The 19,281-nt window shown below is 51.1% G+C and overlaps 1 long non-coding RNA gene and 1 other non-coding gene across 2 annotated transcripts in view; both read right to left on the minus strand.

Annotated features, from left to right (window-relative positions):
* The window catches only part of LOC130853014 (uncharacterized), an 87,125-nt gene that overhangs the window by 17,316 nt on the left and 50,528 nt on the right, over positions 1 to 19,281 (minus strand). The window lies entirely within an intron of this gene.
* LOC130854618 (U4 spliceosomal RNA) lies at positions 17,112 to 17,259 on the minus strand. Its single transcript, XR_009054071.1, has one exon. It is a non-coding gene; the product is annotated as a U4 spliceosomal RNA (small nuclear RNA).

The following is a 19,281-nucleotide window of genomic DNA, read 5'->3' on the forward strand; positions in this document are numbered from 1 at the left end:
ATCTATCCACAATAATAACCATGGCAATTGCTGGGAAGAGTACTCCCACCCTTTCCCATGCTTTGGCCCTTCTTCCCACCCCCTTTCTTCTCTTACATCCCATAAGGGAGGAGGCGTTTCTACTAGGAATGGTCCAAGCCCAGGATCTGAGGGGCCACCCTCACTAGAGGGCCAGTTCATTGCACTGAAAAGCCACAGGTGTGGGGCTCCTCCTCTGTTCTGCTTCCTCTACTCCTGTCCTGGCTGCAGAAGGTGGGCTGGTCCTGCCCCGAAGAGGCAGCTATCTCAGATTTAGGGGCGAAGGGACAGAAAGCCACTCTAAGTCTTCTAGGCCTGGGTTCTTCATCCCAACCCTTACCAGAGTCCCAGATCTGTTAATAAATTTATGAATAGAGTAGCAGTTGGAGTCCCATCCAGCTGTTGTTTCTCAGACATGACTTTCTTCGTCGGGAACTCGGCATGGAGCGTGGGTGAGGGGATCACCACCTGGGAATTTCTGCATGCCTGGCTCTATCTAGTATCATAATAGACCAGAAACTTCACTTGGAACTCAGAGTAATTCTCTCTGGGTAGTGGGACTATAGGATATTTTAATTTTCATGTTTATGCAAATCAGCATTTCCTAATCTTTCCATTATTTAGCAATTTAAAAATACTTTTCCAAAAAAAAAAAAAAGGAAAAAAATTCCCTCTCGGACAGCCTTACAGAAGACAGGGCCTTGGCAATGTTTTTTATGAGATAGACACCTGCCCCCACAACTTCCTTTTTAATCAGGTCATCAAATTCTCCTAAGAAGTCTTTTGTGGACATCAAATTACCTCCGTGCTTGCAGGGGATTAGGAAATGCCAGTTTTGATCCCAGGGGATTGGTTTTTGGAAGAACCATGATTCTGAAGTGCAGAGGGGCTGTGAGAGAGGGCATTCGAGTTAACACATATTAATGCCTGACATTTGTACAGCATCCTGCGATTTACAGAAAGCGTCCACATCCATTATCCCCTTTGATCCTCCCAGAAACCCTGGGAGAGGCAGGACTTCCTCTGGGAATGGGAAAGGAATTATTAGTAGTCCCATTTGACTCATGGGGAAACTGAGGCACAGAGAGGTTAATTGCCCATGGCAGTAGAGGCAGATCATAAATGCAAGTTGTCTGGCTCTTCATGCCATACCCTTACACTAGATTTCCCCCCCAAGTTTGAACCTCAGTTTCCCCATCTGACAAATTAGGGAAAAAATAGTACCTACTGCCCTAGGTACCTAGGGTCGTAGTGAGGATTAATTGAATTAATACAGGACGTGTCTGAAGACCGTGTCTGGCATACAGTGAGCATTGACTAAATTAACTGTTATGAAAAGTGGCAGATAACAGGTCTGTGTTGCACTAATTCCTAGGCTCACTGTACCAAACTGACTCCTGCACATTTGCTGAGAGCCTCCTCTGCAGGGGGCTCTTGGAAGGGAGAGCATTAGATGAGATAGAGGGGCTGACTGCATTGGGGTTTGCCCTCTAGCAGGACAGAGAGGCAGAGACACTTCACCACAAATCAAGGCAGAACCATGGCTTTGGATCTCAGGAAAGGGGTCTTTATTCTTCCTCCAGGGGAAGCGTTCTGGGAAGGCTTCCTAGGGGAGTCACAGGGGCTCCTGGCTGCTGTAGTCCTGCGGGACAAGGACTGGGTGCCAAACTGGGATGTGCAGAGTGGCCTGACAGAGATGGTCCATTCCTGGCCATGGTAAGGACGCTCCACCCTCCCCACCCAGCACAAAGCCAGAGGCAGACATGGCTTGGGAGAGGCTGCTTTCTAGAGTGGCTTCCCCCTTTGCAAACCAGGCAGCAGGCTGGGTATAGTGTCAAAGAATCTATGGGGCTGGATAGAGAGGGCTTCCTGCTGGAGCCAGCTCCCCCAGTTGTTACATTTTCAGAAATTTTCAGAAAGACAAAAGCAGCCTCTCCCTGCCCCCTCCCGCCCCAACCTCTATTTGCCAAGCAAGCTTTCCAAAGTCGGGGCTCATGTTTGAAACCACTCAGTGCAGAGAAAGGACAATGAGCCGGTGGAATCTGCCTTCCCCTTCCTATGCCCTCCGCACTCCGTTGCCGCCAGCCTCACCACAGGCACTGCATGCCAACCACCCATCAGGTCTGGCTCTCAGGAAAGGCTCCAAAGAGCAGAGTGCCCACACCTCTTGTAAGTAATTGCTGAGAAGTCCTTAGATCTGGGGAGACACACAAGCTACCCTTAATCACCCCAATGTCACTGCTCCTCTGTGAAGCCCAGAGGGGCACCCCATCCTGCTTACTGTGTGTGACCTTGAGGATGTCAGCCAGTCTCACCTGCAGGACGTATGGGAAGGACCCACTTCACTCCTGTTGTCCTGGCATGATGAGTACCCCCTGCCTGTCTCAAAACTGTCCTGGTTTAGATGATAAAGTATATGGTCTTCTTGTGTTACCCGGGGAGTGGGACTAGTTAGGCTATAGTTCTTCGTTGGCGGTCCAACAGGATAATTCATGTGAAAGTGCTTTCTGCTTTGTCAACTGTGACACATTCTGTCGTGTAAGGAATTGAAGATCAGTATTTTTTTTTAAATCACTGTTTTAATACCTTGAAAAGAGGCACTTTTAATAGGATGAGCACTAGGATTCCTTTGGCTTTCTAATTCTGCTGGCACTTTTTCTTAACAAGACTATTCCACACTCTTAGTTCAGTCCTACTTCAGGCAAAATTAGCCAAAGGGTCCGCCATGTGCCCTAGGACCTAAAAGGCCGCCGTCTTGCCACAGCTGCATGTTTTTCGATGGTCTTGCAGACAAATTCCCAAACCTACTAGTGTGTGGAGTGTTAAAGGCCCAGTTCCTGTCACCAGGGCTTCCTGCTGGAGCCAGCTCCCCCAACTGTTAAATTTTCAGAAATTTTGAGAGCCAACCGACCTTAGGTTGATAGTGGGAAATGGGCCATGGTGAGGTATTTACACCATGGAAATCAGCAAATACTGAAAAACAGGGCTTTTTTTCTTCTTTTTCTTTACTTTTTTTTTTTTTTTGCTGGAGAGCCAGTTGTTAAATATTTAGCATGACACCACTGCTGAAGGCTTACAGTGATGAGAGGCTAAGAAAAAGGTCCCATGTTAATCCCAAGGCTAACATGTGTGCTGCCTAATTCCATCTCCTCTCCTGATTTCTTTCCAGCACTGGACCAGGGAGACCCCAGAGATCCCGATTTGATGTAGGATCAGGAGGAGGAAAACTGCAGTTTGATGTAAACGTGATGCCTACCTTCAGTTTGGGAACTTTCCGGGGCTCAGAGGGCAAAATTAATGGGCCAGCCATCTGGGGTGCCCCGTGCCTGGTTCACTGCCCTTTCCTCAGCTCTCCTGTTTGCCCATGTGTCCACACTCTCCGAGATTTGCAATGTGTTTGCAGGTGCAGCCCCTCAAACAAATGAGCCCGGGTGTGGGCACTGGGGCATTTCCTCCCTGGGCAGCCACAGCTACAGCCCACTACCCACTACTGCCCCACCCACGGCCCCAGCCCTGGAGAGAAGGAGCAGTGCACGGAAGGTGAGGAGACCCTGGCTCTGGTCCCGTTTCTGCCAGTGTGGAGGCCTCACCCTCTCGGGGCCTGTGTCTGCCCTTCTGTAAAACAAGAGGAATGAGGAGACACTTTTCCTCTCTTGGCAGTCACACTGGGAATTCCTCTTGGAGACAGCACTGTGTTTAGTTGGAAAAAATATATGTTGGTCTGCCCCTTGGGGTGAGGAATGAGACCCCGAGGAACAGGATAATGGTACAAACTGTGGTCACAGAACTGCCTTCCCACAGAGCCTGGGTCCTGTCTGTGAGTCCCCCCTGGTGTGTTGCGCCTGTTGGTGGAGCTGAGTTGGGGGGCGGGGAGGGGGGGACGTGGGTGAGGCTAAAAGCTCTCCATAATTAGGGCTGGGGAATGCCAGGTCCTGGGGGAAATGCAGGAGGCGAGGCAGGCTTGTGGGGAGGAAACCCAGGGGACTGACCCTCCATGGGGAAAAGAGGAGATTAAAAACAAAGCGTGGGACCCTGTGGTGCCAAGACAAAGGAGGGGCTCTGGGGAGAGAAGACTTAGCTAATACAGCTTTTCTTTTAAATTTCTATTGAAATGTAACATATGAAGAGAAAGCCCACAAATCACGTAGTTATAGGTCGATGGATCTTCACACAGTGAAGACACTGTAGAGCTAATTCCAGATCAAGATACAGAACACGACAAGCACGCAGAAGCGCCTCTGGTCCTCCCATCAAGGAACCGCTGCCCTCACGTCTAGCACCAGATTGGTTCTGCCTGTTCTCACCATCGCATAAGAGAACACACAATGTGCTCTTATGTCTGGCTTCTTTCACCCCACGTTTTATCTGAGAGATTCAGCCTGTTGTTGTGGTTGTGTGTAGCTGCAGCTTTCCCATCATCGTTGCTGTAGAGTATTCCGTGGGATGGACAGTTCACAGTTCACTTAGCTGTTCCACGTGGAAGCACATTTGGGTAGTTTCCACTTTTGATGGTATGTATAGTGCTGCTCTGAACAGTCTTTGGTTGAACACACATACACATTTCTGGGGGGTGTACACCCAGGAGTGGAATTGTTGGACCCGTGCATGCCCATGTTCAGCTTTAGTAGATGCTGTAGAACGGTTTTCTAATGTAGTTTTTCAAGTTCACAGCCAGCCAGCTGCTCCACATTCCAACTCACACTGGTATTGCCTGTCTTTTTGGTTAGAGTCATGCTGGTGGGTCCAAGGGAGTGACTGCTGTCACCTCTGTAACATCTCCAGAGACGTCTGTGTTGCTCACCAGTGCAACACTTGGACAAGGGATTTAGGGGGCAGGGGGTGTCAGAGGGATGCCAAGCTCAGCCCTGAATGGGCCATCTAGGGAAGGCAGAAGCTTTTCTCATGGAAGCAGAGCAGAGGCAGAAGAGGGAGCTGACGTCTGCAGTCCAGAAGGGAGCTGACTCCATGAACCACCTACCACTCTCAAAGGGCCCAGAACTTCCTGCCCAGCTCAGTTTGGCTCTCCGAAAACTGTCCCCTGTCCCCCTTAACTCTCACCCAGTCTGTGAGCTATCCTCCTCTCTGTATCTTCTGCCCCCTCCTCATTACCCCCAATCCACTGCAGGGCTCCCAGCCCACTTCCCACCCACTGGACTGCACCCACCCTCTCCCCACTATCAATCTCCCACATAATTTATAGGAGCCATCAAAGTTAATTAATGCTGCAGTTACATAGCCATCCCAATGTAATTATTGTGTAATTGGATTATAACTTAGGTAATTTCCCACAAAGCACCTATTGCTTATGCAAGAAAGCCAGGGCTTTTTACCCAGTGATGGATGGGGGGTATTAGGGCCAGATGGGGAGACTAGAAGACTGTGTGAGGCTGGGGGATGCCACCATGAGGAGGGCACAGCCTGTGAGCCCCAGGGTCCTGTCCAAGCCTAGGGGTGAGAAAGGCAGGTCTCTGAGGACCATTCCTGCCCTCTGAGCCTCAGGCCTTCCATCTGCATGACTGGCTTAGGCCAGGCCACAGCCTCCTCCTCCTCCTGGATGCTCTGCCTCCACCTCACAACTAATTTCAGCTGGTCCCACCCAGCACCATTGGAAGCTCTCTGTTCATTCAGGGTGAACTGCCCAAGTCACCTGCCCCACTCCAGCCCCACAAGCAGGGGCGTATATTTCATACCACAGGACTCTGCTCCCCAGCCACGGGGCCACATGGATTGGACAGCCAGTTAGCAACAGGAAGAAAAGTGGCCAGCCATCCACAGAGAGAAGCAAACAGGGTGGTGCAGCCAGGTCACACCCCTCACTCTCCTGCTGAGGAAGTGATGAGGTAACCCAGGCCCTCCACTGCCTGGGAGGGACCCCCACGGCCTTCTAGATTGGGGTGAGGCCAGCTTCATTGTGCTTCAGGGCTAAGAGCTTTAAGCACAGCCAGACCAGCCTTCACAACTTGACTCGTGCAACCACTTCCACCCGTGTGGTGTGGAAGACCTCAGGCCAAAACTCTTTGGAGCCTCAGTTTACTCATCTGTTAAAAGGGAATCATTATGGCATTATGTCAAGTTTGTGGTTGTGAGCAGCAGAACCCACTCCAGAAAACTTACGCCAAGCAGGGGACTTGGAGCATCAACAGGAGCCCAGAGGCCAGGCTCAAGGACAGATTTGCAAGGGATACAAGAAGCAGAAGCTGGTAAACAGCAACGGCCTCATGCTGGCTACTCACTTCCCAGAGGGTCAGAGGAGGTGGGAGAGAGAGGTGAGAGTACGTGCCCCCTGGGCGGTCCTTCTACCCACATTGTAACTCCCAGGGCTGCTGGGCCCACAGCTTCTCTCTATGGGTGTGTGACCTTTCTTTCCTCTGCCCCCTCAGGCCGCCATGGAAATACTCCACTGTTGATAGCCAGATATTATATCACCCTTGTCACCTTTCCTTAGCCCAGACTGTTCCCACTGAACTCTGCTCAGATAGCCCCTAGGCATGTGCCGTCTGTTTCCTGCAGGAACCCCAGCTCATGGGGGCTCCCTACCACTGCCCTGAGGACATCACCCCTCCAGCTCCTCCAGCCCAGGTTCACCCACTGAGGATCTGAAGCAGGGAGGGTATCTCATTGGTGGACTTGGGTCTCAGCTCCCCTCCTTACTGTCCCTACCTCGGGTGGGAAGAAGAAAGATTTACCCCCTCAGTGTCTGACAGTGAGTGCCTGGAATTGCCCTTCCTCCACGACTTGACACAAAAGGGGCTCCTGGGAAGAGGGATGGATGTGAGCACTAACCATGCTTCCTCTTATTCTCTGCAAATGTAAAATAGTGCGTATAAAATGCTCAGCCCGGTGCCTGGTGCACAGTAAGTGATAGCTAGTGTTATTGGACTTATTCAAGTGGAATCCTGGTCTGTCATGGCCACAGATATCCTCAAGCAGACCTCATTCCTTGGGGCATCCTAAGTGAGCCTCTCTCCCTTTTCCCTAGGATCCTGGCTATGCTGGGAGCAGGCTCACTTTGCAGGGCTCTTCTCACTGCATGCAGTTAGCCCTGAGCATGTGCAAGAAAGACGCAGGACCTGCCTGCATGGAGCGTCTATCCTTGAACTCAGTGTGGCTGCTTCTCCAGAGACTCTTTCTTTCCACAGGCATTTACTGAGCAACTTCCATGTGCCAGGCTGTGTACTGGGCACTAGGATAGAGCAGAGAACAAGACCGACAGAGTTCTAGCCCTCAAAGCAACAGATGCTGCACATGTGGTGGTCACAGGGTGGTGACTGATACGTGATGACATCTGTACTGTGACCTGGACAGAGAATAGGAGTTTGGGGAACCATCCAAGTCTGCCCACCCAGAAGGTACGTATTTCTCCAGTATCTGCATTCTACTGTGTTCCCATCCTGTGCACACAGGTGAGTTCAAAAAGTGTCCTGTCCTCCAGGCACTCCTGTTGCCAGCTGCTCATAACCAAGCCAGCTGAAGCCTGCGACAGTCAGGGCTGGAGATGCTTAAAGAAGGGAGCATTCCCTGTGGGCTTCCTGGAGGAGGCTGAGATTTAAAAGCAATGGGTAGTGATCAGGCCAAAGGATTCCGTTTGGCATCGCTGATCCACCGGGGGACTCCCTGTGGGTTCTATGAGCACAATCTGGGAGGAGCCCCTGGGGTGCTGGTTGTGTGAGGGGCCACCAGAGGCTGGACGCAGGATTGGCCAGCACTCCCTGTTCCACAGGCTAGAGTCCAGTAGGGGCCACGTGGACCTGCCATGCCAGAGTTTGGTTGGTGTTCTCTGTGTATGCAACACACACACACACACACACACACCATCAGACTTGGTCCTCCTCACATGGGCACCTGCCATGAATATGTTCGCTCCCACCAGGCATGTTCAACCAGTGAATTTCTAGGTTCCTCTTTCAATCCAGGCTTTACTAGTCTTTCTGGTACATTCACGTTATTTTCTCTCTTCAAAAACAACATGCCTGGAGATTGTTCTATCGAAGTGAGAAGCCTCCACGGGTAATGTTTACATAGTTATATTTAGATATATTTAGATACTGCTTGTCCCAGTCCCCATCTGTCTCATGCCAGCTTCCCGCCAAGCAGAGCCTGAGGTGGGGATTCGGGGGCACAAGATTACAGAGAGGATGCTTCCTCGGGAAAACACGCATGAGGGGGTGGAGCAGGATAGGAAGGGGAGGGAGGGGTCTCAGTTCTGGTCTGGCCTGACTGGGAAACTCTGGAGGGTAAATCATCTCTCAGCAAAGTTATCCTCCCTGAAGGCACTGGAAAGAGGCACTGGAAGGAGGAGGGGCTGTTGCCTTCCCAGCTCTGACATCAGCAGCTCTGGCTGGCCCTCGGGAGTCTCTGGAGTTGTAAGCATTGGTCACCAAACAGCAGCTGGGGAAGGGGTGGGCCTTGGACAAAGGGGCCCTGGGTGGGCCCAACAGCACTTTCCACAGCATCTGTTCCCCACATCGGGCCCCCTTAATCATTTTCTTCCCATGAGCCTGAACGATTTTAACTGTCCATCCCTCTACCAAAAATAACAACAACAACAATTCCAGCCTCTAGTCTGGAGCCAGCACAGAGTAGAAACATGTTAAATCTGTATAGGAAGAGAATGAATGGAGAAAGAAAATATGAATGCCCCAGCCCTGCCCTCTGAGTGCCCCAAAGAAACCCCTGGTTTCTGACTGAGTTGCCTGGAAGTCCCTCCTCTGCTGAAGGGCTGGGGGAGGGCCAGCAGGAAGAGCCAGACCTGGGATCTGCTCTACAGTCAACAGCTGCAGGATTCAGAGCAGGTCACATCCCTACTCTGGGGCTCACAAAACTCAGAGGGGAGGCGTGGCTGGCCAGTCCTGCACTGCAGGGGGCAGGACAAGGCCGGCCCAGCCTGGGCCTGGCCCAAGGCCCCCACAGGTCGCAGGCAGGTACTCCTGTGGCCCAGCAACACCCCCACTGCTCACAGCCCAAGGAGTCAGAGAAGGGGGCAAAAGTGCTCATGTGTGCTGAGGGCCATGGTCTCCTGGCTGGGCCCTAGCCTCGGAGCCACTCCTGGTGTGCCCTCTGTACCAGACAGTGGCCACTCCCTGGTCCCGCAAGGACTAGGGAAATGGGGGTGCTGGGAACACCCCCAGACAACCCCCAGCATTCAGTGTACCCACAGCTGCACTCTCACTCCCTATAGGTGATACTGAGCCCAACCCCAGGGCGCACAGAAACATCGGGAAGGTGTGCAGGGGCGAGCCTGGGGTTTCAGTGGGTGGATCCACCCACATTCCTGTGCACATCAGTGTGTAAGGCACTGTGCTGGCTGCAGTGACAGGGAGGAATGTTACCTCCTGTGGCCTTCATGGTGTCTTCAGATTAATTAGGGAATAATACAGCCATTATTCTCAATATCTATACAGATCTATGCTGTTTACCAATGCCTTGTCACACATATACACACTATCTTTGAAATCCTTTCCACATTGTTCAAATGGAAGACTCTTTTTTTAAATTTTATTTATTTTTGGCTTCATTGCTGCGCGTGGGCTTTCTCTAGTTGTAGCAATGAACAAGGGCTACTCTTTGTTGCAGTGCGTGGGCTTCTCATTGCGGTGGCTTCTCTTGTTGTGGAGCATGGGCTCTAGGCGCACAGGCTTCACTAGTTGTGGTGCGTGGGCTTAGTTGCTCTGCGGCATGTGGGATCTTCCCGGACCAGGGCTCGAACCTGTATCCCCTGCATTGGCAGGCAGATTCTTAACCACTGTGCCCCCAGGGAAGTCTCTCAAATGGAGGACTCTTGTCCCCATTTTATAGACGAGGAAAAATGAGGCCCACAACTCCAAGGTCACCCAGTTAATAAGTAGCACAGACTAGACTCAGAATCAGACCTCCAGACATTAAAGGCTCATGCTTTCCACTGAGCCACACTGAAATAGGAATTAATGAGGCTGGTGTCTTGGAGGCAGTGAAACAATATCATAAATAACCTCAGGGGCTCTGAGCTTTCTTTTTTAGTGATTGTTTTAGCAAAGTCAGAGGCATGTGGAGCATGGTGTTTTGCAACTTACTTCTTTTTTTTTTTCCTTAACAGTATCTTGTGAACATTTCCCCATGTCGTTAAATATTCTTTTACTGGGCCATCATTTTTAATGGCTGTATGGTATTCCATCACATGAATGCACCATAATTTATTTAACCAATCTCTTTGTTGGACCTTTAAGCTATTTCCAGTTTTTCACTCTCATAGACAAGGCTGTGATGAGCATCCTTGTACATAAATCTTTGCACCCATTTCAAATTACATCCTTAGGTCTAAAAGGATACATTCTTTTTAAAAAGGTTTTTGATGTCTATTACCACATTTCCTGAAATTGATCATTTTCCCTCATCCTCAGATATGGTAAAAAAAAAAAAAAAAACCTAACAGAATGAAATTTTAAATACTACAAAATTTTAAAATTTGCATCATTTTCCCAAATCAGCAGGTAATCAGTTGTGTAACTTTGGCAGGTCACCTCTCCTCTCTGGTCCTCTGCAAATCCATGTATGAAACAGGGGTTAGACAAGCTGGCCTACATTTCCTTCTGATTCCCTCCTCATAGGGCACAGGGAGAGCTCCAGACTGCTCAGGTCACAAGAGAGAGCAGGCCCGGTGGGCTTCCTGGAGGAGGTAGGGTCTGAACCAGCCTTGAGAGATGCATAGGGATTAGGAAGAGGACATGGAGGGAAGCGTGAGTCCAAGTAGGGTCCCAGCATCCTCTGCTCTGCTGAGCTTGAAAATGGACTCCTGGAATCTTGTGTCCATCTCAGGGGTCAGCCAGAATGCATGCTGCACAGTCTTCCCAGACAGCAGGTCCCAGTTATCCAGCACAAAGGATAGGAGAGCCTTTAGGGACATCTAGACCTCAGGGACTGATGCATGAATGACACAGGACCTCCAGCAGCTTCCTCTGTTGCCCTTCAAGGGAGTAAAAGTCCTGTCTTTGGAAGCAGGTAAGCAGAGATTGTCACCTGTGAGCAGGGACCCTGCCCCAGGGAGGGGATGGAACCAGGTGGCACCAAGCCTTATGACTTTCTGGTTCTAATAAGTGGGATTTTGGCCAATTGATATCACCTCATTATGCCCTGATTTCCAAGCTGAAAAGCAGGAGTAACACACACCACATTCATTCATTGAATCATTCACCAGTTGACCAGATGAGTCTCTACTTGGTGTTGGGCACTGTGCTAGATGCCAGGCATTCAGCAGTGGGCAGAGAGTAAGCTCTTCTGGAGCTGACACTCTAACGGGAGACAGGGACTGGAGAAATGATCACTAAATGAATAAACTGATATGTACAAGGGCTCTAAAGAAGTACAAAAGCTGTAAGAATATGAAATGGTGAGTATGAAATGATTCAGCCTCTGGAGGGGGTTGGGAAAGTTTTCCAGAAGAAGGGACATTTGTGATGAGACATAAAGAATCGGTGATGACAAATGTTGGAGAGGGTGTGGAGAAAAGGGAACTCTCCTGCACTGTTGGTGGGAATGTAAGTTGGTACAGCCACTATGGAAAACAATTTGGAGGTTCCTTAAAAAACTACAAATAGAACTACCATATGATCCAGTAATCCCACTCCTGGGCATATACCCAAAGAAAACCATCATCCCAAAAGAAACTTGTACCATAATGTTTATTGCAGCACTCTTTACAATAGCCAGGACATGGAAGCAACCTAAATGCCCATCAACAAATGAATGGATACAGAAGATGTGGCATATATATACAATGGAATATTACTCAGCTATAAAAAGGGATGAGATGGAGCTATATGTAATGAGGTGGATAGAACTACAATCTATCATACATAGTGAAGTAAGTCAGAAAGAGAAGGGCAAATATTGTATGCTAACTCACATATACGGAATCTAAAAATGGTACTGATGAACTCAGTGACAAGAATAAGGAAGCAGATACAGAGAATGGACTGGAGAACTCGAGGTATGGGAGGGCGCGGGGGGTGAAGGGGAAGCTGAGACGAAGCGAGAGAGTAGCACAGACATATATATACTACCAACTGTAAAATAGTCAATGGGAAGTTGTTGTATAACAAAGGGAGTCCAACTCGAGGATGGAAGATGCCTTAGAGGACTGGGGCAGGGAGGGTGGGGGGGACTCGAGGGGGGGAGTCAAGGAAGGGAGGGAATACGGGGATATGTGTATAAAAACAGATGATTGAACCTGGTGTACCCCCAAAAAAAAAAATTAAAATTAAAAAAAAAAAAAGAATCGGTGATGAGTGGATGAAGTCTGGGGAGAAGGGAAAGGCATTCCAGGCAGAAGGAACAGCGTGTAAATGGCCCGTGGCAGGAGGGATCGTGGAATCACTGAGGCCTTCCCAAGCCAGTAGCTGGTGTAGAGAGCACAAAGGGAGAGAGGAACCGGGTTTGTTGAGAGGCTGCCAGGGGCATATGGGGAGGTAGCCGCGGAAGGGTTGCGAGCAGGGACAGGCGCCCTAGCCATCCGAGCTCACGGTGGAGAAAGGATAGGAAGAGGGGAGATCAGGGGAGCAGAGGCTGGGAACACATCCTGTGATTCTCACTTGCTCAGGTGGGCAGCCAGGGGGTCGAGTCTGTGCAGGTGCCACTGTGGGGGCACAGCTGCTCCTCCTTCCTGGAGCCCCAAGGAGCTGGAACTAGCTGCTTCACCGTGCGGGCCAGGGGCCGGGGCTCTGCCGGGGAAGGGGTCAGCCTTCGCTTTACTCAGCACTCAGCATGTGGCAGGGAGTCAGGAGCAAGCCAGGGTCCCAACACGGACCAGCTGTCCTACTGCTGTCACCTGGGGCCCTTTCATGTAGAATAAGACTTCAGCACCGGCCTCAGTCAGACGGTACACACACACACACACACACACACACACGCGCGCGCGCGCGCTTGCTTCCTTCTCTTGCACACGCAAAGGGAGCTTTTGGGATGTCGCTGGAGGCCTTGGGTGACTTTTCAGCCCAGCTCAAGTGAAAAAACAATCCTCCCCACCCATGTGCTGAGTTCTGACCTGAGGGAGAGATACTTGGGTGCAGCTCAGGAGCCTGGACAATGTCCAGCCCTCGAGCTGGTACTTCCACCAAAGTCCTTAACCTTCACCATGACACCAGCAGGATTAGGTGCCCCATTGTGGCAGATGGGGGGTGGAGGGGGGGGAAACTTGCCCAAGGCCACAGAGCCAGCAGGTGGAGAAGGTGGCTTCTACCCAAGCCTGTCAGCATCCCAGTCCAGGCTCATTAGATTAAGCCCAGCTGCTCACCGGGACACACAGGAAAGCACTATAGGACTAGAATCATAGGAGAGAGGGTGAAAGCTGACAGCTGGCTTGGGGGTGAAAACCCTTGGCTGGGAATGGACAGAGCTGGACTCCCTTCCTGACTTACTCACTGACCTTGGCTAATCACTCACACAGCAGCTCTCTGCCTTGGTTTACCCATTTGTACATCAGGATATAAAACCTTGCACGCACAAGGAGGGGTGAGGATCATGGAGGGAGTCTGTTTCAAATGAAAACAAAAGCCTGGTACAAGCAGTGGATGGTGTTGTCAGTGTCATTATTAATGTCATTAATAATAATGCTGGTAATAAATTGTGAGGCTGCCAGATCACGTGCTAAATAGAAGGGTGACTACTAATTTACCCTCACATTTGTCTGGCACTCTGGGCTCCTCCAGGCTTCTCCCATCCATCATCCCTTTAATCATCCCACAGCCTGCCCTCTGAGGGAGGCCCAGGGTAGGGGCTGCAGGAGGCCAGGCCTCAGGGATCAGCAAGTGCCACCCCCTGTATAGATGGAAAGCTGAGGCCAGGGAGGGAGGGATCACCCAGGATCACGCAGGGGGGTGGGGGTTGGGAGGAGCTGGGACTTGGGCCCAGCTTCCTGATTCTGAATGCAAGCTGTCCACCTCCCCACACCAGCACCCACCCACCCCCATTCATCCAGAAGAATCAGTACCTTCAGCCTGGGCTCTCATGGAGACAGAGACTGTGCTGCCCAGCTCCACAGGCCTCCCTCTAATCACTCTCACTTCTCCCCTCCCCTGCCCACTCCCTCCATTCCTGGGTTCAGACTTTGTTAGTAACCCTCCCTGAATCCAGCATGCCCCGAAGACATAACCCCCACACACAGTCCTTCCCCCACACGCTCCCCAGCTGGAGGCTTTTGGTGGTTTCCCAAAGCCCAGACTCCTAGGCCTTCATGATCACTGGGGTCAGACCCTAGCTAGCAACTGCTCTGCCCCACCCAGACCCAGCTCTCCAGCCAGAAGGGAACACTCACTTTTCTCCAAGTTTGCTCTGTTTACCTGCCTCCACAACTTTCCCTTGCAGTGCCTTGCCTGTGAAGCCAGCCCCCAACTCTGTGGACTCAAATCTTTCCAAAGCCCTCCCAGTGCCTCTTCCTTCAGACTTGCCCATTTCCACATGCAGATCCCCACACAGACAGGTGGCCCCTGCATTGTGAACCCCCCGGGCTCTTGTTCTTTCCTCTCTGCTGGCACCTTCATTTCAGACCTGGTTTTTGCTAAATGTGTCTATTCCCCCTGTTCCACGCCCCCTTCACACCACTCCCCTCCTCCAGGCTGGGAGCTTTTTGAGAGAGGAGTTTTATCCAGTCCAGGGAGTCTCATGCAGAAACTCACATATCAAAGGGACTCAACCACTGTCTGTTGCATCAAAATTGCATTCAACAATCCCCACACCCAGCAACATTACTCCCAGGCACACGCCCAGCAGAAATGTGTACATATGGTCTCCAAAATCCATGTCCTTGTACATTCCAAGCAACAGTATGCAATAGGTTAAAACTAGAAACAAGTCACATGTCCATGAACCAGAAGTGGATACATTGTGGAATAGTACACAGCAGGGAAAATGAATGAAATACTGCCATACACATCAGGCACACGTGAGTCTCACGGACATAATGCTGGGAAAGAGGCGAGACATAGATGAGAACACATTATATGATTCCAGTTATATAAAGTTCTAAGTCATATTAAACTAATTTAAGGTGACAGAAGCCAGAACAGTGGCACACTTTGTGGGGAAGGAAATGTCAGGGAGGAGGCAGAAGGGAAAGTTTGGGGGTGGTATAATTATATGCTTTCTTCAACTGGGTGCTAGTTTTTAAAAATTGAATTGAATGATGTCAAGCAAATTACCTGACCTCTGAGGCTTTTGTTTTTCCAAATGTTAAAGGGACACAATGCCCACCCCAGCCTCCTCCAGCTATCCCAAGGCTGTGTGAGAATGCCCTGGGGCTAGGGATGGGGAGTGTCCCAAAACCTGAGAAGGGTCCCGGAAAACGCCCACCTTTCTCTGGACCTGAGATCCTCAGACGGCTCCCAACACAAACCAGTTGACCTTGAAATTGCTTGTTCTGGGCAGGCAGCCAGTGCACCCTTGTCTGGCCTCAGATGGACAGATGTTTGCCTGGCAAATGACTTGGTGGCAGAGATACTACACAGCTACTTCTGCTCTCTGGTTCAGTGATACACTGATGTCTTAACAACCTGCAGTCAGAGGGAGGGCATGGAAATGCCCTGATTTGTAGTGTCTGCCAATTTCCATGGTATAAATACTCCCGCCATGGCTGATTTCAGGCTGCCAACAGGACATCACTGAACAGGCATGGAAAAGACATAGGCACAGTTAGTTCTGTGCTGGGCACCATGCGAGGCATTGTACACATGTGATTTCTTCTAATACTTGCCACAGTCCTATGACATAGTTACAACTAGCCCCACTTTACAGATGCAGAAACTGCAGTGCGGAGAGGTTGAGTACTTGCTCGAGGTCCCACAGCTAAGATGTGCAGGAGTACTTTCTAAGAAGTATGGGGATTCTGACCCCAGAGCCTGGGCTCTCCCCCAACCCCAGGCTAGCTCACCCAGTTGTCTCCTCACCAAGGCTGCTCTGCCGGGGGCCTGGGGACCTGGTTCCTCTAGGGCCATTCTCCCCCAGCTTGCTCTCAGCTTCCCAGCTCCAGGACTTTGCTCTCCCAGAAAGGAGGCTTGAAGAGAAGAAAGAGCCATCACTGAGATTCTCTGACTGTGACCCCTCTCCACCAGCCCTGCCCCCCGCAGCCTAGCCTCTAGCACCAGGGCCTCTGAGGAGCCCCCACCCAACCATAATCCCCTTGTGACCAACCTGGTTAGTTCCAGCCCCTGCACTCACACCTCAGGTGGACCACAGGTCACAGGCCTATTCTGCCCCTTCCCTTCTCACCCTAGACCCCCAGGGAGCGGACTTGTGAGAGCCTGAGAACTATCAAGGCTCACAGCTGAGAGTTGAATGCATCCCCTGGGGAAATTCCCAGGCTCTCAAGAATCCCTGGAGAGCCACTGCCCCCAGAAACTGAAACTTGGTTCCAGCTGCAAGTGACAAAGGACATAATCACTCATGGGGTAGTGGACTCACTCAGCTTACCTGCCTACTCCTGGATCTGAGTCACCTGAGAAAACTATTCTTGGGTTGGGGAAGGAAACATGAAGCCAAGGGCTGACCACGAGCCCTCTCTCTGTGGCCTCATCCCCTTGAACCCCTTCCCCCTCAGTCGGGGCCAGGGAGGCACGATGTGATGAGGGTACTTAAGAGCCAAGGTCAGGTTTAGAACCCAGGAGTTCTGTGCTTCCAACCCAGGACACCAAACAATCAGTCTAGAGGCGCACAGCTGACTGTAAAATAAAAATGATGTTCCTCGTGTGGGTAGCGAAAAACAATAACAACAACAGTAGTCACACTTTCCAAGTCCCACTGTGAGCCAGGCACTTCACACCCTTCTAATCATTGCTGCTAATCCTCACAGCCTACATGATGGGTATTCAGTGCCATTTGCCCAAAGAGGAGCCTGAGGCGCAGAAGGTGAGGTCCCCAGAGTCAGGAAAGGTTACCTGCTTATGTTCCTTGTTGGTCTCAGTTGTGCCCATGAGCAAATTCAGCCTTTGTCCAGCTACTCATAGGATCCCTGAGAGAGGCAGAGCTGGCATCGGGGAGACCGAGGCCCTGGCTCAACCTCTCCCAGCAGGCCAGGAGCAGAGCCAAGAAGGCAACCTTGGCTTCCTGGCCCCCGAGGGTGACCTCTCTGCCCACAAGCAGGAGTGGGTGGAGTTTTGTTGTTCCCGTGGAGGCTTGACCTTCATTACAGAAACCAAGGTTTTGGGAAAAGTTTTCAATTAGCAATAATCGCACCTCGGATAAACCTCATTGGCTACGATACTGCCACTGCGCAAAGCTAGAAACCAAGGTTTTGAAAGGAAACTAGCGCAACCTCAGGGCTGCCTTCACAGACAAATGCTTTGGGAGTCACTCAGTGGGACCACCCCTCACGGGGCTCGGAGCTCTCAAGCGCACGGAGCCCTTTCTCATGCATTGTTAAGTTTGATCCATCAACAAGCCAGGCAAGGATTATTTACCCATTTTAAAGGTAAAGAGCCTGAGGCTCTGAATGGTGGTATGTTATCCTCTGAAGCTCAAGCATCCCACATGCAGCCCTAAGAAGAGGCGTGTTTGCAGGCAGCATGATGACAACTGTCACAGGGCCGCATGCATCTGAATGCCCTTGGTCCAAAAGGCACTAATGAGCTAGAGGGAAGGGCAGGGACTTGGGCACGGCCGGGCCCTCCGGGTCAGGGCTCTCGCCAGAACCTGAATGGACTGGGGTGAGCAAGGAGCCCCAGGAAACCGCGGCCGGGAGGCCACCACCAGGCCTCTCTCCCAGTGCACTAATTGGAGCTGGGCTGGGTCAGAGGGGCCACGGGGCCCCACCAGAGCTGGTGTTTGCAGCCAGGCAGGGGGCAAGCAGTCTTTGTCTTGCCTTCAGGCCCTTTGTGTCTGACCTCAGAGCAGAGGCCTGCACGAGGTTGCCCCTGGGGGCCTGGAATCTGAGCTAATGAGGCAACTTCTGGGCCCCACCAGTCCACTGTTAATGGTATGCTGGGACGACAGGTGCAAACCAGGACTGTCCCAACAAAACAAGAGGCACAGTCACCCGCCTGTACAGTCAGCATTGTCCCCATTTAAAAGACAAACCAAGGGTCAGAGAGATTGCAACTTGCCCAGAGACACAGGAGGCCAGAAACGGGACACAGACCCAAGGCGGATCTGGCTCCAGTTTTGCTCCTGCCCCTGGCAGACCCTCAGCCCCCACTTGCATAGTAATATCTCTCACTGATCACCACTCACCCCAGGCCAGACACTGTGAGAGCACTTTACATTCATTATCTCATTAAATTCTCATCATCAGCTTAAGAAATGGGACAACTAACATCCCCTCTAAGACAAGGAAATGGGGCACAGAAGGGCTAATTTGCTTGGAGTCACACAGCTCAGAATGTTAGAGCAGGGAGAACAAACCCAAACAGTCCAGGAAGTATGTGAAAGAGGCTGGTGTGGGAGCCCCAGAGCCAGGCCACCTGGGAAACATTCCACTGTAAGGTGCAGTGGAGGTGAGGGAAGAGTGGATGAGTTAATGGAAAAGAGTTAATCTTGGAGGACTTTCTAAAGGAGACAGCCACCGCCTATAGGAGGGGCCGGTATGGAAGACCACAGCACCACCTCAGAACTGAGCTGCCTCCCTCCTCCCAGTACCTCCAGGCCCCCAGCAGATTGCAGAAAAATGCACGTTCCAGGTTTGGCATCCAAACCTGGAGGGTTGAGATCTTGTGTTTCCACAGCAACCGTATCCTTAACAGCATCCAATAAGGACATTATTTGGCTGTAGTGAGCACACATGATCTTTTGATTACCGCCGAAGGTATTGAGAGGCAGCCCTCTCCAAGTGGCTCCTCCTCCTTGGGAAAAATGGATGCTTCCCCACAAAGGTGGGAGGATGATAAGGGAGGAAGAGTCCTCACACAAGAGAGGAAGAAATAGGGGGTGGGGGTGGGAATCAATGTTTGCATTAATGGAGTTGCCTGTTCAGCGTTTCTCCTCTTTTATAGATTGAGATAACATGCTCGTCAGGGATATCTTCATTTCCCAGAGCAAAGAAATTAATTACACACTAATGGCATGATGCAGAAATTAATTTGTACTACCATCTCAAATATGTCGTTATTAATCAATTGACAGTGTGAGGCTGGTGGGGAAAGGTGTCCGTTAGGGTCTAGGTTGCTCAGGCTGATCTGGGGCTAGACTCACAGGCTGGGGTTGGAGGCTGAGGGCCAAAAAGGGGGCCTGGGTATGGTGTAGGAAGAGCACTCAACCAGGACAGAAGGTGGCTCTGGGCAAGCCTCGGGGTCTCAGGTTTCCCGTCTG

This window comes from Hippopotamus amphibius, chromosome 5, assembly GCF_030028045.1.
Source record: "Hippopotamus amphibius kiboko isolate mHipAmp2 chromosome 5, mHipAmp2.hap2, whole genome shotgun sequence".
In the NCBI taxonomy this organism is placed as follows: domain Eukaryota; kingdom Metazoa; phylum Chordata; class Mammalia; order Artiodactyla; family Hippopotamidae; genus Hippopotamus; species Hippopotamus amphibius.